The sequence below is a fragment of the Balaenoptera borealis genome (genome assembly GCF_965194805.1).
Source record: "Balaenoptera borealis genome assembly, chromosome: 8".
In the NCBI taxonomy this organism is placed as follows: Eukaryota; Metazoa; Chordata; class Mammalia; order Artiodactyla; family Balaenopteridae; genus Balaenoptera; species Balaenoptera borealis.
The window spans coordinates 62,974,203-62,996,695 of NC_138865.1; the positions used below are offsets into that span (position 1 = coordinate 62,974,203).

The 22,493-nt window shown below is 36.1% G+C and overlaps 1 protein-coding gene across 1 annotated transcript in view; it reads left to right on the forward strand.

The window, feature by feature from the left end:
• PTPRD (protein tyrosine phosphatase receptor type D) overlaps positions 1-22,493 on the forward strand; it is a 2,142,992-nt gene that overhangs the window by 617,335 nt on the left and 1,503,164 nt on the right. Inside the window, exon 4 of the mRNA XM_082404325.1 lies at positions 9,828-9,937. The gene's annotated coding sequence lies outside the window, so the exon portion shown is untranslated. The remainder of the gene's footprint in view (positions 1-9,827; positions 9,938-22,493) is intronic.

Here is a 22,493-nt window from a genome sequence, read left to right on the forward strand (position 1 = left end):
CTTCCCTTAAAGTATAAAGAATCGGGAACTCAAACATTCATTAATGAAAACATTTTGTAATTGAAGATTTTACAAAGATCCTCTAGGGGAAAATGAAATATATCAGAAAATCATTGATGCTATCTTTTTGCCCATCTGTTTGAACTTTATCTGACTTACTTTTCTAAACATCTTGTTTTCTTATATTGGTTAGCCTTCACCCTACTACAGGAATCTTATACCCACCATCCTGCCATTGTATCAGTTACCGTGCACTTTAATATTATTAGTTTTCTCACTGCACTTTAATATTCTTTTATTTATACAGCGTAACTCTACTACTAGATGTTTTAATTTCATTTCAAATAGCTTTTATACTTTGACTGTCATCTTGTTTTTTGCAATTATCCTCTCATTGTCATGAAATCTCTTCAATCCTCTCTTCCTTTGCTCCTACTCAGAGCATGTCTTACACGGTACTGTCAATTTCGGTGGGAGTGTTAGGCTGACAATATTGTCCTTTCTCTTTTGTAACAATCGTTCTGAGTCACTGCCATTGGATCACAGAAATTTCTTGGGAACACTTTTTAAAATGTTTGGCTAAGTACTGCATATTTATCCTCAAAATTATACCTTTGTAAGAAATAAATGTAGCAGAGTATTGGGTCATCAGGTAAATAAATGAATCTCTAAAGAGGAGCTGGAAGTGCATGGCTATTTGACTTTTAACTTATCTCTAAATTTTGCTTTTTTTCTTGCCTTTAACTTTGACATTTTTCACGTTTTCTTCAGCCATTTTATCACTAAGCACTCAAAATAACTTACTGTTTTCCAGGCATGATATTAGATCCTGGAGATGGAGTGGGTTGAGGGCAGATAGGAGGAGAAAAGAGTGGCAGCAATAAGGGATGCATATCTCTTCTTGAAATATTCTTATTTCACGAGGGAGGACAGCCCTGTTTAAAAACAAAACAGTGATAATTGTGCTGATAGAAAATGACAGTGCAGTTCATAAGTACAGTAAAGGGAACAACTACCTGTACTTTGAGGGAAATAGTCTCGTCTTCATAAAGTTGACTTTGAAATAGGGTCTTGAGCAATGAGGACCACAGAAGGCAAACAACTAATACATCTTAGGATTGTCAACAAACATCTTGGCGACTCTTCAGGCTCTGAATTTTCATTTTTGCCTTCTCTCTGTTCCCTTAATAAAGTCAAGGGGAAAAAAAGTGATACTTTGCAAGCAGGATATTCCTTCAACAAGGAGACTATAGCTTCATTCCAGACTAATGAAGTTCCTGAATAGTCGTCTTCCTCTATTGCCACCTTTCTTGATTTGTTCTGTGTAGAGATAGAGTTATTCACTCTCAGGGATGGCCAATTTAATAAAATAAACTTGATAGGCACACTACTCAGATCTTTATGTGCAAAACATATTTGCCTAGTTTCACAATGTTATGTGAAGAAAAGGTCTCTTCTTGGAAGATAAGTTTAGTCTTGAGAACCAAGAATCAGGATGAAAATCTAACTTGGCCTTTCACTGCTTACATGCCATAGTTTTAATTTTATTGTCATCCTGAGAGCCCCTGTTAAATATAACTAGCAAAGAATTTTGACACCTAAGTTTAATATACTATTCCAAGGTGCATTGTTGAAAGCTAAATGAGGAATTGGTATAATCAAACTGCTCACCATATTGAATAAGCTTCTTCTATATGTAGAAATACATGATAAAGGGAAATGTCAACTCTTTAGCTCAACCAAGTAATTTTTTTTTCTTTTTTTTTTTTATAAAAGATGATTTCTTTTGTGGTATTTTTAGGCTCTTGGGCTAATCTCCTTTTGTATTTTCAGACATTTTCTGGTTTTCATAAGCAAATAGAACTCTCTGCATGGCTTCCAAAATCAGGATTTTCATGCATGTAATCATTCTTCATTCTGTCATTTAGATTATAAAAAAGATACTGAGTCAGCACATATTCATAGTTTTGCTTCACAGAACATTTTGCTTCAATTAAAACCTTTTATGTTATGGGGGACTCATGAGTTTTTACTTCTTATTTTATTGTGGAAATATCTTTGTTTCCAGGCATGAATTGGGAAAAACAACATTGGTAGCTTTAGAGCTTAGATGTCTGTCAAGGCATTAAGGGATTTATGTGAGAACCTTTTGAGCCTTTGCACTGACCAAATTGTACTCCAGGAAGCTAAAATCTGTGGGGGAGGTTTGGGGGTGCAGTAGTTTGGAGACGTGCAATTGAAAAAAAAAAAAAGAGTGTGTTTCCCTTCTGTAGTAAGAGTACGCATCAGGAAGAGCCAGGTGAAAGGTCAGAGCAAGCCTCAGGAGTGGACCTCTTTGGGAGTTGATAAGCAGCTGTTGAACCCTGCACTTTTTCTGGAAGTTTATTTTTGCAGCTAGTTTGAAGAGTGAATTTTTCTTAAAAAATTAATTCCACACAATTTAATTGACGTCCTACATGCCACTCAATAATGTAGATCTTTTCAGCCATGCACTGACTTTGTACACCCCTCAGTTCTACTTACCAAGTTGTAATACATCTAATTGTCCATGAATTCATCTCTTTCATTCATTAAATAGGCATGCGTTGAGTACTGCCCACCTACTTATCTGTTTTGCCGAGTGCTACATATTATCAAAATGAGTAAGGACTTGCTTTGAAATTGCCTACAACCTAGTGAGGAAGATGAGCACATAGTCAAATTATTTTAGAAATAAGGTACAAAACAGTGATTTTTGCTTGTGTGGCAAATCTTGTAAGTACTTTTCTAGAAGCAGTGTTCAGCCTGTAAAAGGGAAACATGGGAGAGAGGTTAAGGATCCAAAAGGCTTCTTAGGCTTCAATACGTAGTAGTTCTATTGTCATTCAGTTTATATTGTTTTTAAATTAAACTAATATTTCTTGTCTAGTTATTTACATTTTTAAAAAAAATTCAGAGATAAAGGTTGTTGGTTTGTGTGTTATCCTTTTATTACTGGCTTTCAACTTTTTTCCATTGTATTGAGGGAACATAATTTGTAGGATTTCTATCTCTTAACTTACTAAGGCTTGCTTTTTGAGGTAAATCTGGTCTGCATTAACTTGTGCATGAAAATAGTATACATGCTTTTCAATATCTCCCCTCTGGACTTGTCTTTATTCCTCACTATTCTAGTATCCTCCTCACCATTTCACTAAGACTCATTTTATCACGGTTACCCATGATCTCTACACTGTAAATAAAATGACAATCCCCAGTCTTCATCTCACATGACTTATCAGCTAGAGTTGACACAGTTGAACATTCTCTGCTATTTTAACCAGTTTCCACTCAGCTTCTGGAACACCACTCTCTAACTTCCCTGCATACCTCACTAGCCACTTCATACTTCGCTGGTTTATCTTCACTCTTTGAATCTCTAATAAAAGTTGAAGTACCCAAGGCTTCAGTCCTTGGACCTCTTTCTTTCCAAACCATACTCACTCCTTATCTCGGGGCTTTTTAGTAACATCTGTGTTCTAATTACTTAGAAATCTACATTTCTAGGCACTTCCCCCCTCCACCCCATCTCCGGTACATTTACCCTAGCTCTCTATTTGACATCTTCATTTGGATGCCTAATGGGCATTTGGAAATTACCAATTTTACAATGGATCCCTTTAATTCCCTCTAAGCCTTGCTTCAAGTAGATGCCAACACTATTTTCCCTATTGTGCTTAGATCTGAAACCATGGGGTTGTTCAACATGGGATATTAGATGAAGCACCTGTTGGCAAATCCCATCTTTTCTATCTTCAGATACATCCATATTCTAACCATTCCTGGCCGCCTCTACTGTTTCTGCTCTAGTTCAAGCCACATTCATCTCTTTTCTAGATTGCTGCAATAGTCTTGCTTCCCTGCTTCTGACTTTATTCCCTTTCATTCTCTTCTCAAAATCCAGCCAGACATATCCTGTTCGGTTTCTACTCAGAGTCCTGCATTGGGTTGCCATCTCATTTGGAGATGTATCTCTAATGCCTGTGATAACCTGCTCAGTTTTAGATAATGTCTCTTCATTACTCTCTGACTTCCTCTTCTCCTCTTCTGTCTCAATCTGTTCCTAACAAATTGGATCTCGTGCTGTTTTTTATTTGTTTTGTTTTTATTTTTGGCTGCGCTCGTTGCTGCACGCGGGCTTTCTCTAGTTGCGGCGAGCAGGGGCTACTCTTCATTGCAGTGTGCGGGCTCCTCATTGTGGTGGCTTCTCTTGTTGCGGAGCACGGGCTTCAGTAGTTGCAGCACATGAGCTCAGTAGTTGCGGCACGCAGGCTCTAGAGCTCAGGCTCAGTAGTTGCGGCTCATGGACTTAGTTGCTCCACGGCATGTGGGATCTCCCCGAACCAGGGATCGAACTGGTGTCCCCTGCATTGTCAGGCAGATTCTTAACCACTGTGCCACCAGGGAAGTCCTCATGCTGTTTTTTAAACAATCTAATCTCGGAGACTTTGTCCTTGATGTTTCCTGTGCCTAGAATGCTTTCTCCCAGTTATCCACAAGGCTGATGCCCTCATTTCCTTCAGGTCTTTACTCAAATTTTGACTTTGTAAGAATTTGCCTGACTCTTATCTATGAAATTGCATATACTTCAATTTTATACAAAGTTACTGATTAAAAATTTTCCAATTAAAAAAATTACAACTTCCTTCCCAGACATTGCTTATAGACTTTTGATTCTTTTTGGCCTTAGCATTAATTGCTATGTTATTTACAATGTATCTTATTAAATTTGCCTTCTGTACTAATTTAATCTTCATATGAAAAAACAATTTTTTTTAACTGCTATATTCTAAGCACCAAAATTAGTGCTAGCCTATGGTAGACACTGACTAAATACTTGTAAGAATTAATGAATGCTGTATTGGATTTGATACCTTGCTGCTCCTCAGCTGTGCACACTGAAACAAAGGAGTATGCAGGAAGTTTATGGGGAGTGTTCTGGGGATCAACATCTGTCAGAGAAAGGGGAAGAAAGTAGGGGTAGGCAAGCAAAATGGGCTTCAATGCGATCTCCACAAAAGCCTCAGCCAGCAACCCAGGGAGCTGTCCTGCCTTGTGACTACAGACCAGACCTTTACGCTCGGCATCCACTAGTCATGTGGTGCAAAGCTGCCCTTGAGGGAAGCCTTGGGTGACACAACACAACCAGCTTAGGCCAGTTTCAAAGTGGGATGAGAACTGGGGCTGACGTTTGACAGCATTCCTAGCAGCTGGGTGGAAAGGTCTGTTCATTCTCAAAGGGCATCCTTCTCGTGTGTACTGCTACACCTACCAAGTAGGCTATGGCCTTCAGGCTGCCTCCGTGTCCTAGGAGGCCCTTCCTCCTGGGGACTGCACAGTTCTTGTTCCTCCTTCAAGTTCGTACTCAGATGCTACTGTCTCAAAGAGGCCAACCCTCTCTCTTTCTAGTTCAAGTTGAAACAGCCCCCTCCCCCATATACTCTCTCACAGACCCATGTCTTTTAATATGGTGTATTTGCTTAATTTCATGTTTTCTGTTTCCTCCAACTAGAACACATGCTCCAAGAAGACAGATTTTTTGTCTACTTTCTTTACTGAAAAATTCACAAGCGCTTAGGACAGTGCATATAGTATTCCAAATACTTGTGGAATGAATGAATGAAATGAAATGAAATGAATTTCAGGTTTCTGACTAAGCTGGCTTTGATATTTTTAGTACTAGAACTTCTACAGAGTGATGATAGTCCTTTGGATTTCACTGATAGAGATGGAAGGCTGAAGCAGAGCCTCACTGCCCGTACAAGCCTGCACTGCAGCTCACTGAAAATGTACTCCGGGACATATTTAAAAGCAACTAGGGGAAAAAGAAAACACACAAAAAAAACCCAAAAACAACAAAAACAAAAGAAATGAACCCTGCCTATTAGGACACCCACCAATTTGTTGAAAGCACAAATTTGGTTCCTTAAAGGCTGACTTAGCTCTAAAGTCATGGGTGTAGTTTCATACTGTGTTAGGGGTGAAGAGACTTGAACTAGGCTAAGAGGCTAACAGAGTCTGACATCAACCTTCTGCCCCACAGTTAATGCAGGGAAGCTGCGATGAAGCAGGTCGCCACCAGAGGACACTGTGGGACCTCTTTCTGATGTTTAGATTTCCAGGATGTATAGGATTGCAGGAAGCTGGGCACAAAAGTTTTTAAAAACCTAAACATAGAGGAATATTTTGCTCATGTCGTTAATGACTTTGCTTCATTTTGAGAACACACAGTATAAGAAAGAATGTGTTGAACTGCAGTTGGAATAATAAAAATGGTGAAGGCTGATAATAGAAATTTCACAAAGAAAGATAACAAGGGATATTGTGTATCTAAAAGATACTAAACCCACTCATAATTTTTAAGACTGCTGGTGAGAGCATAAATTTGTTTGATTCTCAAGGGAGGGTCATTTGTCAATCTATTTGAAAGTTACAAATGCATTCACCTTTGAACTCCCTCTACATACTTGTAGGAATGTATCCTACAGATGGGGACCTATGAGATACTAACTTACTTATACTATGAGATACTAACTTACTTATACTAAATCATTTATTATAGCCTTTTAGTAACAGTGAAAGTTTTGAAAAACAAATCTTTGGGGAGTCTGGTTAAAGAACTTATCGTATTTCAGAACAAATACATGAAGCTGAATATGATGAAGATACTGTTTATTTGCTAGTATAAAATACCTCAAAGTTACTTTGGGTGGGGAAAAAAGGCTCATAGTAGTGGGTAAAGCATACAGTTTTTTAAAGGGGGGTTGAGGAATGAGAATACACATACATAACTGTATTTGCAGGAAGAAATTTAGCAAGGGTACACAGATGCCAGTAAATGTCTTGTTGAGGGTGACAGATGGAAAGGGATGGAAGCGTGGGAGTGAGACTTTGTCCTTTATACCATTTTGTGAGACTGATGCAAATTAATTACCTATTCACAAAGCAGAATATATTTAATTGGAGGGGAAAACTTTTGGTTACTCATTGAGAGAATGTTGGCAATTCAACTGGTTGTTTTATTACTCAAATGCATCAGATACATAGAGGTGTTTGTAGTCAGAGTTAAGTAGTTTTTTGAGTTAATGAATTCAGTTAGGACTAGTGCTTCTGGCACACTTGAAATGAATGAGGTGAATTTTCCAGCAAGGCTGTCCCAGGAAAAATGACAAAGTTGCTTGGATTTTCCTTTGGGATCTCTTCAGTTTTCTTGACTTTCGTAGTCCACACCATGAGCAATTGCTTACAGGTTGCTCTGCCCTATGCGCAAAGAAGGAAGGAGTTACTGAGCCTTTTCCTTACATTGTAACAGACTTAATCTAGTAATACATATTCATTTATTCACTTAATATTTATTGAGTATCTACTAAGAATCTGACAGTGAACCTCGTTCTGAGGGACAATGAACCTCCTTCTGAGGATACAGATCTGTCAGACCTAAGCTTTTCTTTCCCTCGGGGAGTTCACAGTCAACTAAGAGGACAAGAATGGTATAATTGCTTTGCGGAGTTATGTGTGTCATGGAGAAACAGGGCATGGTTCCCCTTTCCTGAGAGAGACCGGAGAGAGCCTTCACATCATATTACAGACTTTAAAATCTGAGTAAGAATTTTCTAGGCAACAGGGGTTGGCATGGGGGGGAGAAAAAATTCTTAAGCAGAAGGAAGAACACTTAGGAAAATCAGACTTAAACACGTGGTCTGTTGGAACAAGGTCTGAAGACTTTAGCAAGACTGTGTGTGTGTTTACATTTTGAGAGGAATTACTGCCACTACTGCTAATGTTAAGTACTTAGTATGTGCTCTAGCTACATTACGCTGTCTAATCTTAACAAAACTCTGAAGTACATATTATCCCCATTGTACAGATAATGATACTGAGAAATAAAAATACTAGGTTATTTGTCTAGAGTTATACATGCAGGCAGAGCTAGGACTCAGATTTATATCTGATTCCAAATTTGATGCTCCAAAGTATGAATTAGAGTGTTTGCTTGATCTCTTCTGTTCTTTCAGATGCCCTCTCTACCTTCCTCCATCCTATTCTCTAAACCTGGAAACTAGCCTGGATGGAGTTTATCAACAGGCTTTTATTCTCTTAGGATTCCAGTGTGGTTGGTCTCATAGGTAGTATAGGAAGGAAAGCAGAGGGAGGGGAAAATAGAACATTTTATCCTAGGGCTCCCTTCCATCCTGCCAGCTTGTGCTACCTGGGACTCCCAAGGAACGATCACTGCTAATCTCCAGGAGGCCTTATCTGCATGCCTGACTCCTAGGTGACAGTAACTGTTCCCCGACCTTGTCCCTGCAGGCCTGGGGTGAGAACAACTCACCTTCCCTTGTGGTTTCCTTACGTACCACCCACTGTTTTGTAAATAAGTTTTTTATTAAAGTCTCTTCAAATTATCCTAATTTTAAAGTGCCATCTGTTTTCAGTTGGCACCATATCAACATTTAGGAAGTTATTACCTAAGTGAGAGCTGATGAAAGTCTATTGTTGCAGTAGTTTAAGAAATGAAAGGGATAGGATGGATTCCAGATGGAGAGAAATCTGAATTTTAAGAGCACTTCAAGGAAAGAACAATCATTCTTAAGGTTTGGGTTTTATAAAGGAATCCAAGTAGACCTTTCTTGCATGTTTGCCATTGCACTACCTAGACAGAAACTCTTAATCCAAGTGAATCGCAAGACAGGACAAAACAGGTGGTTGCTAAATTGACACTTGAAGGCAGGGTTTGCATGTACTGAAGTACATGGAGCCACGTTATTCATTCACAGAGGGTGGTGCCAGGTATCAGGTAGTGAGTCAAATAAGCAATTAGTGCCAAGAAGGTATAGCAAGAAGAAAGAGGGAGCCCTGGCAGGTAGATCAACCTGCTCAGCCCTGGTTCTGAGGGTTTGGCTAGGCAGTGAGCATCAGGAGGAAGGTCAGCAAATAGCAGGAGCCCCATCATGAGATTCAGTTCAGGGTAAACTGCAGATCCCGGGGAAGGGGACAAAGGCAAAGCAAGTGCTGGCTGGACAAACGGCAGCGCGATTGGCGTACTGCTATATCTCTTGGATGTTTCCTTAAACCTCCCGATTGTGCATTGGACTGGAGTATGGCTGAGAGCACTGGGGAGGTCAGGTGGCTCTAACTGTGGGGACTGGAAGGTCCTAACACACCCCATTCACGAAGGCAACTCAGCTCTGAGGTTTTTGCGAAGGCTGTAACTTTATCAAGTAGTTGAAAGGTCTGTTTTCACCTTGTGTTCCAAAGCAGCAACGCCCTGGTGCATCTGAGGAAACATGAGTGTTCCTCATCAATGTCTCTCAATTTGAGGAGTTTAAACTAGGGCAGGCATCAAACTGATGGAATTGCATTATTAAATTCTGTTTCCTACTGAGATTCCTTTTTGTGGTGGGAAAAAAAGGAATTCTGAAAATGAAATATTTTCAACATTAGCTTCCTTCTGGGGTTTAAAAATGTATTTTGCTTTACAGTCTCTGAGGACAATATATAGAAAATGGTTTCCTAAATTAACACATCAATTAAACCAAATGGAGAGTATTAATTGCACTAAAATAATAAACCTTTTATAAGGAACATTTTATAGGAAATAAAATATCCATGGTCCCTTTGACTTACACAGGTGCTGTATTAATCACTGAGTTGTGAATTATAGAGGTGAAGAGTTTATGCTTCTTTCCTTTGTGTTGAGCATTCTGAGAAATGAGAGTCTAATGTGACAGGAAAAGATAACACAATGAATATGTTATTATGCTGAAGGAACATGAAAAAAATGTGACTGACACTGTATTTTGTTCCAGGTGGGAATAAAAAGCAAGCAGTTCCTGGCCCATGATAACTCTAGTTAAGGGTGTCTGACTGATGGCATGTTGGCACCAGCATTGAAGGAAGTGATGGGCTTCAGGTCCAGGTGAGTTCAGTTCTCCAAGACATAGTATGTGCATCTTTCCTATTCCTATATACACACAGTTCATAAAGTAACTCCATTGAGCCTTTTAAGATATCGGGCTAGGGCATTTCTTTAAAAGATTATAGTAGTTGTAAAATTCTGTGTGCTTTAAAGTCATTGGATATTCTTTCTCTTCTTTTTAACTTTAAGTAATAGAACAGGTAGTTAAGGATGGGTTTCTTTCTGAAATGAGGGTCAATGCCTGAAGTATAAGTAGAATAAAAGATAAAACTTCATATAGTACTTGGGGGTAAGGAAGGAAGGCTATTTCTATAAGTGACCTAAGTGGGAACACAGAGTTCCCATTAAGCATTTCAAACTGACACATTATTCTAGACCCTCCTTAATGGCAGGCACCTAAGGGCTGAGTTACCCTTAAGGACCCTGAATTTTGTCACTTGCAGAGTCATGTAATTAGAGCAGACAGATAATCCAGTAATTCAAAAGAATCTTTGATTTCTAGTTTTCAAGAGATCAAAAGTAGAGGTCAAATACACCTTTTGTTGCACAGATTCTAATTTTGATCCTCCCTGAGTCTGTACCTTCATGAATTCATAAGCCAGGAATGTATATATCACCTAGAGACATGAATATAAAACTTTTGTGGGTTGACTAGAATAATACACTATAGATTTAGGGGATGGAATATATTTTATACAATTTAATTTAAAAAAATATATACTTTTTAAGATCAAGATACTAGGACCTATACACATGTCTTATTTTAATTTATATAGAATATCTGCCTTCCACAAATTCAAAGATTAGTAAAGAAGATAAGCCAATCCCAGAATAGTATGGCAAGTGCTATAAAAGATAGAAGAAACATGCAATAAATACTTAGTCTATTTATCAAATATATTAATAAATAATTCTATATCTAGTGATTTAATGTAAGAAAATAATTATGGATGCATGAAAAGATTTAAAGGATATTTCTCAGTCTGTTGTAATATCAGTGAAAATAATGAACAGCCCAAATACTTAATTGGGTAGTATTTATCAAATAGATTTTTTTCAAAGAGTGAAATTCTATAGATCTATTAAAACAGATAGTTTAGAAGGATATTTATGATATGGAAGAAGGAGCAGGTATACTTTTAAAATTGAAAAAGCGGATTAAAAATTCTTTATAGATAACATTTGTGCATTTATAGAGAAAATGATATAGAAAAGAGACATACATGATTTTTATTCTATTTTTATTTTTAACACTTTTCTGATGTCTTCACAATGTATATTATGATAGTCAGAAAATACAAAACTTACAATAATTCATCAAAGTTTTTCATAAGAAAAGGTATTATAGAAAGTGGTCATGAAAAAATCATCACCATGTTTTCCAGAGATTAAAAAAAAATGAGGTTACAAAACAGGATGGAAGTAAAATCCTGTATGTGTTTAAACATAATGGCATGTGTATATAGGTTATTATATGTATTAGTTCATAATAAGAAAAAAATACCTAACTTTTTTGTTTAAGTAAATGAGTTTTAGATAATGAAGACAATTGATTCCTATTTAATGAAATGTGTAAAGATACCAAAGAAGGGATAAAATTTGAGTAGGGTTTTGAAGGCTAAATATATGGAAATGTGCTTTCATTAGTATTGATAATAACTAAGTTTGACTAGTTGAAATGGATAAATTGTACATATTATGCTCACTTACCTTATTCTAATTTTCATTTTGTAGAAAATTATACCATAAATGCTAAACATTGAGTAAATTTGTATGTTAACATATTTGTTTAAATTTAACATTTAGTACATCAAATTGATTATTCTATCTTTTGTCATACACTTTGTAAATATCACTGCCTTTTAAAATAATGCATCATTGTATAAGTAGTCACAATAAGAAAATATTTGTCAAATCTTTCAAAGTTACTTTCATTACCATATTATTCAATTCTTAATTTTTCTGACTTCAGTACACATGAGTAAGTTGTACATTTATCTGAAAGTTGAAATAACTTTAATTTTTCATGTGAACATCTTAAAAAAAAAACAACAAAAAACTTTGTGAAGCATACTGATAGTGTTCTCTTTCAAACTTCCCTGTATCTATCTTCCCCATAGACTGTGTCTCTAGGTCCATCCTTTGCCCTTTTTATTCTTACTGCATATTCTGCTTGGGTGATCACACTGACACCCAAGGCTTCAATATACCCAAATGTATAACTCTATATGAACCCATACTCTACTTGGTCACTAGCTCAATATACCAAATGAGTCACAGATAATCCTTTTCACCGATGTTTCTCACTTCGTTCCTTCAGATTCCTTTCTAATGGGATCTCTTCTTTTCAACCTCCCCAGTATCAAATCTGAAAAAGCAAAACCCTGCTTGAAAGGCAAGAGTGTATGTGAAGGGCTGTCTAGATTGACTGAGTAGGCCTGACTTATCCCTAATAGACAGGAGAAAGGGCAAGTTTGTTTTTATCAACATAGGAAAAGGGAGAAAACTTATTACCATCAATGAATGTACTTTTCATTATTGATCTTCTGTGCTTCTATCCTCAATATGCACATTATAAATGTGTGAACTAACATTAAGTGGAAACTAGAAGAGGGGCAGAAAAACTCAATGGTAGTTGAGTTATCAACACATCAACATGGGTGTGGGGGACAGATATAGTATAAACTGACCTGGGTTCAAATACTTACCCTGCCATGAATGAGTTACGCAGCCCAGAGCATAACATTCTCTTTAAGCCTCTGAGGCTGAAATTACTCGTTGTTATAAATTGTTCCCATTCTGTAAGTCAACTTAATAGAATGTTTGTGGAAGCCTTTTATAAATGTTTAAGCACTTTGCAGGTGTGAGCATTGATTGATTGCTACCAACTCTAAAATTATTTTACTTAGCAAAGCACACACAAATGTATATATGTATATATATGTATACACACACACACACACACGCATATACATACACACACACATTATAGAGAGTACTTCTACTGCAAAATGTCTTTGCTTTTCAGTAAAGTATCTTTAAGTATTTGCAGAGAAAGTTCCCTCCTTCTCACTTTACTATATATGGCCTGCCCATCAAATCAGCGTGGTTCAATAGCTTAGGGATGTGTTCTCTTTGACCTTTGATCACAAAGGGAGTTCAGCTCTGGACAAAATTCCAAGATAATGAGCTTCGCAACACCAAGCAACTGTCTTTTATGAAACCCACTCACAAAAAAAATGTGGTACAAAAATTAAAGACAGAATATTAAGATAACATTGATTCATTGATCTGGAAATTATTTCTAACCATATAAGATTAATAATACTCCATGACTTGAAATTTAAGCTGCAGCTAACATCACGCAGCAACAAGAATTATTTAATATTGCCAACAACTGTAGTCATGGTGAATATTTTAGCAGCTGAAATTACATTTGCTGAAGTACTATAGTGAGGATATTTTGCAAACTATAATAAAATATTGGAAATTATCACAAAGTGAGAACTTTTTCATATGAATCAGTGTTCATTAGTCATTCATGAATATATGTCTAAGATAAATCAAAATATATGTTGGTCACACTGAAACCACTTAGAGTGTCAAATAATGTGTAGTAAAATTTGGGAGAATTAGATCACTGCAAACCAAAAGTCTCAACCAGGCTTATTCTCTGTCCTTTATTCACATTTCTCAAGAAAATGTGAGTTACATGAGAATACATCAGAGCTGGGAAAAAAGACACTGACTCTCAGTGATGGTTCTCAATAAGTAAGAGTTGAAATGATTCACAAAATTTTAAGCATCTACCATGGACATTGTATTTCCCTAGACCTGTGGGGTATATAGACATTAATAAAGTATTTCTGCCTTCAAGTGACTATCCTCCAGGAAAGGAGATATGCTCTATATGCAGATAGTATTAAATATTATCTTATAATGCAGATACATACTATGTATAGTGAGATAACTATTAGTGTTAGGTGCCAAAGATAATGAGCGATCAAGAGCAGATTGTTTGCCAGAAGACAGATACATTTTGACTTGTATTAAAACAACTGTGAAGACTTCTTGAAACTATCTTGAATCTGATATAAATAACAGGGATGGTGTATATCAGGCATTGTAGATGGAGGGAACAATATCTGTATACATAACAAATAGGTAAGGACAGTTAGCAAGCCTTTTTTTTAATAAAGGGTAGTAGTATTGAAAAGGATGGTGATTGATTTTGGTGGACTTCAATGTTAGCCCAAGACGTTTATTTTTATGATCCTTCTCCAGTGATCTGTGGATTTTACATTGTGTGGGACCCCTATAACATCACAGATACAAACACTTTAATTTTTTTTCTAACTTAATTTGGAAATTATATTTTATACCCATAGAGCGTATCATTGTTATTACCAATCTGATGTTCACAGCAGTATTTAAATATCAGTTATAAGCAAAATTGACCTCCAAAGTTTTATATTTTACATGCCGTAACACTTTTTCTACAACACTCAATTACATGTGATTTTCTACAGTAAACATTAGTCTCAAGGTTACAAAGCAACAGTACTTGCAACTTTCAAAATGAATCTTGGGAAAAATGTTTCCTGTGATATACCATTCACACGAAACAAATAGAACTCAAATTTGTGAGAAATGTTGAAAAGGTATAGATTAAAATAAACATTTTATGGTAACATGTAGATAGTAATCTTTATCTTTCTAAACAAAGACTTGTGGGTTAAACCATAATTTTGTCTTCTCAAAGCACTTGTCACTTTCCTAAACCTGTAAGAAATTATTAAGTCATTTTTTCCCCTCATTTCCTGTTCTACTCATTCGACATATATTTGTTGAAGTAAAACATTTTTCTGAGTCCTAAGTGTCTTCTTTCATATCCTCTTTTATATATATATTCCTGCCTATTCTCTTTTTAAACTCAATTTTTCCCCTTGGCCAAAAAAAAAAAAAACAACACTATTTTTCCTTTTTATCATATTGTTTCCATAGTAATTCTTCTAAGATGTAAGCAGTATCTTATAGATACTGTTCCCCTAAAAAAATGGTATTTTATTTATACTGAGTTTTTGAGGGCTTGACATGGTGGCAGAATATTACAGTATGTAGAAGTATGAGATAAGAGTTAGGAACATTGAAACTGAAAAACTTAGAAGTTGGAGCATGGTATTTAGATTTGAAATTTCTTCCCACTAGTAATCATTTAACATTAGAGTGAAACAGATGAAGACAAAAGCAAGAAAAAGGTTCTAGTATAAAATTGTTTTGAGACGTGGACATAGGAAGACAGGAGGATAAAGCTGAGTGAGAAGGAGTTATCTCAGGTTATTAAAGAGAAGTAGGAAAGTTTAGAAGTTAAAAAAATACAGGGGTCAGTGTCATCTGCTAGATGGTGGAAAAATGATAAAAGCCCAGTAAACTCAGTATTTCTGTTTAATAAAAATGAAACAATTTTTAAAAAATATTTGAGATAAAATATAATTTTCTGGTTATCTAGAAAGGTAAATCAATCCCTTTCAAAGATCTCCTGTATATACCTCAGATAGAGATACCTGATGTAAAGACCTCACATACAAAAATGTCAGCAGTTGCCCTCCTTTCCCCTGAGATCCATGGCGGATGCTTGAGATGACAGACTATGCTGAAAACTCAGACCTTGAAAATAGTAGATATTAAATGTACACAATTTATCTCTTGTAGAGGGAAAGATGCAGATTCCTGTTTGATAAGGCAATGTATTTTAATCTTAATAAATGAGAAGAATTTTCTCACATAGAATAAGTGATCTTCAACACCAAAATTTGTGATCATATCTTACATGTGTGATCGTCTAATTCTTTTTGTTGTAATCTGCTGTTAACAGTTAACACCATCTGTAATTTAGACTAATACATACTATTCGCTAAGGTCAGAGGTATTGGTAGTCAACGTTGGCTATTCAAATTACAGTAAACATTGGACCTGTGAAAACTCTGAAATTCTGTGGCTAATAGATAAATAGCATCTATTCAGGGTGGGCGTTGAAAGCAGGGGCAGAATGTGCTTCATTTTCAAATATTTTTAACAATGGAAACAAGTTATTTTACAAAACTTAGAGAGATATGTGACATTCTTACCCTTGTACTAAAACCCACAAAACTTTAGCTTTCAAATTTCTCTTAGACCGCGAATCTTAATTTTTAAAGCAATTGTTTTCAGAAATGAGAAGGCAACAAGAACATTTTCCGGGTTCTTTGAAATTCCTTTTGCTAGGAGATGGTTTTCCTTTCAGAAGTATGTCACAACACTGGACAATGTTTCTTTTTAAAACATCCACACAACTCAGGCAGGGAACAGACATTTCTGTGTAATCTTCAGTGCACATTATTGTTGAAATGGTTGAAGCAGTTGTGGAGCTCTAAGACTTTTTCTTAATATTTTCTAAATAGGAAAGAAACTCATCATCTAGTAATCAGACAGTATTAAGAGGCTCATAACAGCAACAGAATCACAACATCTTGCTCCACACCTGTCTGTGCCATAGTCACATTCAGTAGAAAGAATAAACTTCAACTCTTACCTGTTTGTTTTGGTAATCACCTTACTTATTCTCAGTTTATGTTTATATTGTTATCTTATCAAATCTAAACATAACCTATTAACTCCCTACTATGATACTTATAGAGGATTTAGGACAGCCATTGATCGCAGGACTTACTTTCCACTATCCTCTCAATGTGTTGGATAAAATTGTTGTGTTGAACTCAGTATTCGATGTTCTCTTTATTATTACTGTGTAAATACTGCTTTCAGGTTTACAGTTTTTTAGCATAAGATCTTTGTTTTTCTTGAAGCTTATAAGATTACTAATGGGTTCAAATTTCAAGTTCACAAAATTATTAAAATATTTGTGAAATTCCATTTGGAGATTGATGGAAAGCTGGAGGAATACATTCTGTTCCCATCTATCTGGCTGTTCTCTATGCCTCCCTGTCCGTTTTTCTCTGAATTTCTCATTCCTGGACTGCACTTACTACTCCTTCTTGATTGATTGGATCCCTCACTTCTTTTTTTCCCCTAGAAACACAACTTCTAATAGCTTTCCCCCCAAAAAAGGAAAAAAGTGTGAGAAGTACACATTTTGGATCCACATTTGTCTTCAGAGGGCTTACTTCCACCCTTCCATGTGATTGATATTTGAGTATATGCTTTAGTATCTGAGATGAAAATAATTCTCCCTCATGATTATGAAAATATCACTCTAATGCTAGTCTGTTCTCTTTTCATTTGTAGGTGGCTTTTGTTTTTCTTTTCTCTTTGTAGGAACCTCTTATGATTATTAAAATTCATGATGGTGTGCCTTGATATGGGATTAACTTCATTTTGGAAAGTGACTTTTCTTCTATGCTAAAAAAAATTTTTTTTATGCAATTTCTTTGATAGTTTCATCTTATCAGCTATATTTATATTATTAGTCAGCTATTGGACCTTCTGGATTACTCTTTTCCTGTCTTCAAATTTTTCAGCTTTCTTTTTTTTCTTGGTTTCTCTATTTTGGGAGATTTCTTTGACTTTATCTTCTACATTTCTATTGATTTTTAGAAAATAGTTGGATGTGGAACAGAATTAAACATACAGGAAAGTTGTGGAAAAAATACAAGGAACACCTCAATACCTCTTACCTATAGTTAACATTTGCCTCATTTCTCAGTAACACAAACATACTATCTCTATGCTTTCTTTCTTAATCATTTGAGAGTAGGTTGTATATATCACTTTCCTTCACCTCTAAATACTCTAGTGTGTGTTTCTGAAGAACAAGGATAATCTCTCACATAATTAAAGTAGGGTCATCGGCTTCAGTAAATGTGTAATTGATAAAACACTTTGGAACACTAGCAGTAGATTATGTCAAAGTTATCAACTGCTGTCAGCCAATTCTTCATAGTATTTATTTTCCTCCAGTGTGGGATCCAGTCTGGAATCATGTATTGCATTTAGTTGTGTTAAAAGGTAAACTGAGGCATGTTAAAATTTTAACAGTTTATTTGAGAAAAAAAACTATATGCATTGGACAGCACCAAACAGGAAGTGGTTAGCCATGCTCCATGGACAGAAGCCGGGGAGAGACTTGATAAAGGCAGATGCAAAGTAAGGAGATAATTGATTGGCCATTGCCTAAAGCCTGGTTGGCTGTTTGGTTGCCTTAGGTTTTGATTTTGTAATCTTTGAGGCATTTACAGAGCTGGATTTTGGTTTGCTTTCATAGACCTTCCTGGCATTAGAGCCACCTCAGTCTTATGGCCTTGTTGTAAAATTAATAGTTATCATGTTTTGCAGCCCCCTTCAGTTTAAAACATCACCTCAGCCTTCCTTTCATGACAATGTCTTTTTTAAGAATAGTCTCCCTTTAAGAAATGTTTTCATTTTTGGTTCATCTGTGCCGTTTTTAAAATTTTTTACTTTTAATTTCCAATTTTGTGTTTTACTTACTACAGTATACTGTCTTAGTTTTATTATCATAGGACATAACCTATTCTTGTTCAATACTGATGACCCTGATTTTTTGGTGTGTGTTCTGAAACTTCTATGCTGTCTCTTTTTTTTTTTTTTTTTTTAACGTGTTTATTGGAGTAAAATTGCTTTACAATGGTGTGTTAGTTTCTGCTTTATAACAAAGTGAATCAGCTATATATATACATATATCCCCATATCTATTCCCTCTTGCGTCTCCCTCCCTCACACCCTCCCTATCCCACGCCTCTAGATGGTCACAAAGCACCGAGCCGATCTCTCTGTGCTATGCAGCTGCTTCCCACTAGCTATGTATATTACATTTGGTAGTGTATATATGTCCATGCCACTCTCTCACTTCATCCCAGCTTACCCTTCCCCCTCCCCGTGTCCTTAAGTCCATTCTCTATGTCTTTGTCTTTATTCCTGTCCAGCCCCTAGGTTCTTTAGAACCACTTTTTTTTTTTCTTTCAGATTCCATATATATGTGTAGGCATATGGTATTTGTTTTTCTCTTTCTGACTTACTTCACTCTGTATGACAGACTCTAGGTCTATCCACGTCACTACAAATAACTCAATTTCTTTTTTTTTATGGCTGAGTAATATTCCATTGTATATATGTGCCACATCTTTATCCATTCATCTGTCGATGGACACTTAGGTTGCTTCCATGTCCTGGCTATTGGAAATAGAGCTGCGATGAACACTGTGGTACATGACTCTTTTTGAATTATGGTTTTCTCAGGGTATATGCCCAGTGGTGGGATTGCTGGGTCGTATGGTAGTTCTATTTTTAGTTTTTTGACGAACCTCCATACTGTTCTCCATAGTGGCTGTATCGATTTACATTCCCACCAACAGTGCAAGAGGGTTGCCTTTTCTCCACACCCTCTCCAGCATTTACTGTTTGTAGATTTTTTGATGATGGCCATTCTGACTGGTGTGTTGTGATACCTCATTGAAGTTTCGATTTGCATTTCTCTAATGATTAGTGATGTTGAGCATCCTTTCGTGTGTTGGTTGGCAATCTGTATATCTTCTTTGGAGAAATGTCTATTTAGGTCTTATGCCCATTTTTGGATTGGGTTGTGTTTTTGATATTGAGCTCCATAGCTGCTTGTATATTTTGGAGATTAGTCCTTTGACAATTGCTTTGTTTGCAAATATTTTCTCCCATTCTGAGGGTTGTCTTTTCGTCTTGTTTATGGTTTCCTTTGCTGTGCAAAAGCTTTTAAGTTTCATTAGGTCCATTTGTTTATTTGTGTTTTTATTTCCATTTGTCTAGGAGGTGGGTCAAAAAGGATCTTGCTGTGATTTATGTCATGGAGTGTTCTGCCTATGTTTTCCTCTAAGAGTTTTATAGTGTCTGGCCTTACATTTAGGTCTTTAACCCATTTTGAGTTTATTTGTGTGTATGGTGTTAGGGAGTGTTCTAATTTCATTCTTTTACATGTAGCTGTCCAGGTTTCCCAGCACTGCTTATTGAAGAAACAGTCTTTTCTCCATTGTATATTCTTGTCTCCTTTACCAAAGATAAGGTGACCATATGTGCATGGGTTTATCTCTGGGCTTTCTATCCTGTTCCATTGATCTATATTTCTCTTTTTGTGCCAGTACCATATTGTCTTGATTACTGTAGCTTTGTAGTATAGTCTGAAGTCTGGGAGCCTGATTCCTCCTGCTCCATTTTTCTTTCTCAAGATTGCTTTGGCTATTTGGGGTCTTTTGTGTTTCCATACAAGTTGTGAAATTTTTTGTTCTAGTTCTGTGAAAAACGCCATTGGTAGTTTGATAGAGATTGTGTTGAATCTGTAGATTGCTTTGGGTAGTATAGTCATTTTCACAGTGTTGATTCTTCCAATCCAAGAACATGGTGTATCTCTCCATCTGTCTGTATCATCTTTTAATTTCTTTCATCAGTGTCTTATAGTTTTCTGCATAGAGGTCTTTTGTCTCCTTAGGTAGGTTTATTCCTAGGTATTTTACTCTTTTTGTTACAATGGTAAATGAGAGTGTTTCCTTAATTTCTCTTCAGATTTTTTCATCATTAGTGTATAGGAATGCAAGAGATTTCTGTGCATTAATTTTGTATCCTGCTACTTTACCAAATTTGTTGATTAGCTCTAGTATTTTTCTGGTAGCATCTTTAGGATTCTCTATGTAGAGCATCATGCCATCTGCAAAGAGTGACAGTTTTACTTCTTCTTTTCTGATTTGGATTCCTTTTATTCCTTTTTCTTTGATTGCTGTGGTTAAAACTTCCAAAACTATGTTGAATCATAGTGGTGAGAGTGGACAACCTTGTCTTGTTCCTGATTTTAGTGGAAATGGTTTCAGTTTTTCACCATTGAGAACCATCTTTGCTGTGGGTTTGTCATATATGGCCTTTATTATGTTGAGGTAAGTTCCCTCTACACCTACTTTTTGGAGGGTTTTTTTTTTTTTTTATCATGTGTGTTGAATTTTGTTGAAAGCTTTTTCTGCATCTATTGAGATGATCATATGGTTTTTCTCCTTCAATTTGTTAATATGGTTTATCACATTAATTTGCGCATGTTGAAGAATCCTTGCGTTCTTGGGCTAAACCCCACTTGATCATGGTGTATGATCCTTTTAATGTGCTGTTGGATTCTGTGTGCTAGTATTTTGTTGTGGAGTTTTGCATCTATGTTCATCAGTGATATTGGCCTGTAGTTTTCTTTTTTTGTGACATCTTTGTCTGGTTTTGGTATCAGGGTGATGGTGGCCTCGTAGAATGAATTTGGGAGTGTTCGTCCCTCTGCTATATTTTGGAAGTGTTTGAGAAGGATAGGTGTTAGCTCTTCTCTGAATGTTTGATAGAATTCACCTGTGAAGCCATCTGGTCCTGGGCTTTTGTTGTTGGAAGATTTTTAATCACAGTTTCAATTTCAGTGCTTGTGATTGGTCTGTTTATATTTTCTATTTCTTCCTGGTTCAGTCTTGGAAGGTTGTGCTTTTCTAAGAATCGGTCCATTTCTTCCAGGTTGTCCATTTTATTGGCATAGAGTTGCTTGTAGTAATCTCTCATGATCCTTTGTATTTCTGCAGTGTCAGTTGTTACTTCTCGTTTTTCATTTCTAATTCTATTGATTTGAGTCCTCTCTCTCTTTTTCTTGATGAGCCTGGGTAATAGTTTATCAATTTTGTTTATCTTCTCAAAGAACTAGCTTTTAGTTTTATTGGTGTTTGCTATTGTTTCGTTCATTTCTTTTTCATTTATTTCTGATCTGATATTTATGACTCTTTCCTTCTTCTAACTTTGGGGTTTTTGTTTGTTTGTTTGTTTTTTCTCTAATTGCTTTAGGTGTAAGATTAAGTTGTTTATTTGAGATGTTTCTTGTTTCTTGAGGTAGGATTGTATTGCTATAAACTTCCCTCTTAGGACTGTGTTTTCTACATCCCATAGGTTTTGGGTCGTCATGTTTTCATTGTCATTTGTTTCTAGGTATTTTTTGATTTCCTCTTTGTTTTCTTCAGTAATCTGTTGGTTATTTAATAGTGTAATGTTTAGCCTCCACGTGTTTATATTTTTTACAGATTTTTTCCTGTAATTGATATCTAGTCTCATAGTGTTGTGGTCAGAAAAGATACTTGATACAATTTCAGTTTTCTTAGATTTACCAGCACTTGTTTTGTGACCCAAGATATGATCTATCCTGGAGAATGTTCCATGAGCACTTGAGAAGAAAGTGTCTTCTGTTGTTTTTGGATGGAATGTCCTATAAATATCAATTAAGTCCATCTTGTTTAATGTGTCATTTAAAGCTTGTGTTTCCTTATTTATTTTCATTTTGGATGATCTGCCCATAGGTGAAAGTGTGGTGTTGAAGTCCCCTGCTATGATTGTGTTACTGCTGATTTCCCCTTTTATGGCTGTTAGCATTTGCCTTATGTATTGAGGTGCTCCTATGTTGGGTGCATAAATATTTACCATTGTTATATCTTCTTCTTGGATTGATCCCTTGATCATTATGTAGTGTTCTTCTTTGTCTCTTGTAATAGTCTTTATTTTCAAGTCTATTTTGTCT